The following is a 2,128-nucleotide window of genomic DNA, read 5'->3' as shown; positions in this document are numbered from 1 at the left end:
AAGCAGAAGAGAGTAGGGTGGGTGGTTTGAGGTCATTTACGGGCGGAGTCCCGCCTGCTGGAGATAACACAGCACTGTCTACCAATTATTTACCTTGATGTATCTAATTGTTGTTTATGTTTAAATACATGATATCTTCAAATATTCAGCTCTGCATATATCAGAATCATGTTTTTTTCCCTGACAGTTATTATGACTGATTATAGCGCTATATTATCAGAACACACAACCCTGGGGAACCCCAAGAAGAGGACAATGCTGGACAAAATACAACCAAATGTTGGACATTGGCCATCAACCTCTACTATAATATAACTATAGATGATATACTGTCGTCAGGTAGCACATGTTGACTTCCTGTTAACCCTTTGATTGGCTATCCCTCGCTGAAAAACAACATACAGGCCAAGATCTAGGACGAAACATTCAGTTTCTAATATCAATTGCAATGCAATGGAACCAACATTTCCAATGAAGGCTGACAAGCCTAGTGACTAAAGACATGTTCTCACATGGTGATAACGCCTTGCAAGAAGCTGCATGCAAACCCGCTGATGGAAAATGGAGATACAGACAAATTTAGTCAAGGGCACCATTTTGTGTCACTGACACCTACACCACAGCCTATGTCATTGGTTGTGAGGAAACATCTGTGTGGGAGGTGTTCGTAAATTTTTATGTAAAGCATTATTTCTTATTTCTGTTTCATACTGAGTCAACTGTTAGATTTATAACTTCAGCTTAATTTCCTATAGCTTTAAATTACAAACATTAAGTGGCAGTTTTGGCTTAGGCCTGTAGCCTACACATTTTAGAGCAGATTACCTGTGTTTAAAACAAAAATACAATGCTAAAGTAATATGCTTCATCAGTGTTTGTAATCATGATCGCTACCTCTGCCATAATTATTGTATTTATGGTCAGGTAAGTGTCTGAAATTTACAAAAACATTAATATTGCTCAATACTAGAATTCTCACATATGTATTGGACTTTATTGAAAATTCACAAGGCTATATATACAGTGTTTAACCTTTTGTACACTGTTATACAGTCAAACAATTAGTATACAGATGTACCACAGAAACTTAAAAATAGATGTTTTTCGAATACTCACTGATTGAATTCAATTACAATATTCAAATGTCTCTTTGGACATGCAAATCAGTTTATTCAAATAGGACATGCATTGAGTGATTTGTTTAGACTATTTATGAAGCTGTATTAACATGTTGTTATTGTTTTCTATAGGCATACGAGACATGTACAACTATTTCAATCATCAATCCACACTTTATAAACAGTTCTTTCATGTAATGCTATTGTGCTTTCTTATTGTTTTTATCAATCTGATGTAGGTTCTTCAAGTCCTCTTCGCACACCGCTTGGTAGAAAATTGTTGATACCCTGCATAAGTAATGAAAGTCATCCAGAATCTTTTAGCTGGTTTTACAGTACAAACAATGCTGGTCAGCGCCGCACCCAGCTTTTTCATGAGGATAAAAGTGGCCAACATTGCCTTTCCAAAGATTTATGGCATAGAAAGAGTGTTTCAAGGAATCGTTCACTGGTAATCAGCCCTTTTACAGAGAAGGATCAAGGAATATACTCATGTGTATTGTATAAAAATGACAAGATGACATATGGATTGTCCACTTCAGTTGTTCTTGAAAAAGGTTAGTCAGCTTATTATAATTGGAGATCATTTGCAAGCAGATTGATCGTCTACACTAAATTTGTTTACAGCTCACCCTAACCATCTATCTCTTTATTTAGAATCTCACATGCCAGTAATAACCGCTGTGCGCAGTGGCTTTATGCATGAAGTAACAAAGAATGTGATTACCATCACATATTACTCACTTGACTCCGCTCTGAACAACACCACCAACAAAAGAATAGGTGAGAACCAAAAGTTTTGAGTAGTTCTTAAACCCCAATCTCATTGACCTTCCACAAATTCTATAACTTCAACAGGATTGACAGATACTTCACTACCAGCATTTTCTGTAGTAACACTACACAACACTGTTGCCTCTTTTACAGACAATGGACCTACTCCTTCAGATAACCGAGAAACTCAGTGGCTGGCATCAACAGTAGCTGGAATCTCTGCAGCTGTGTGCCTT

Source organism: Oncorhynchus masou, chromosome 29 (assembly GCF_036934945.1).
Source record: "Oncorhynchus masou masou isolate Uvic2021 chromosome 29, UVic_Omas_1.1, whole genome shotgun sequence".
In the NCBI taxonomy this organism is placed as follows: Eukaryota; Metazoa; Chordata; class Actinopteri; order Salmoniformes; family Salmonidae; genus Oncorhynchus; species Oncorhynchus masou.
The sequence above is the reverse complement of the archived record's forward strand: the minus strand, read 5'-3'. Positions refer to the sequence as shown.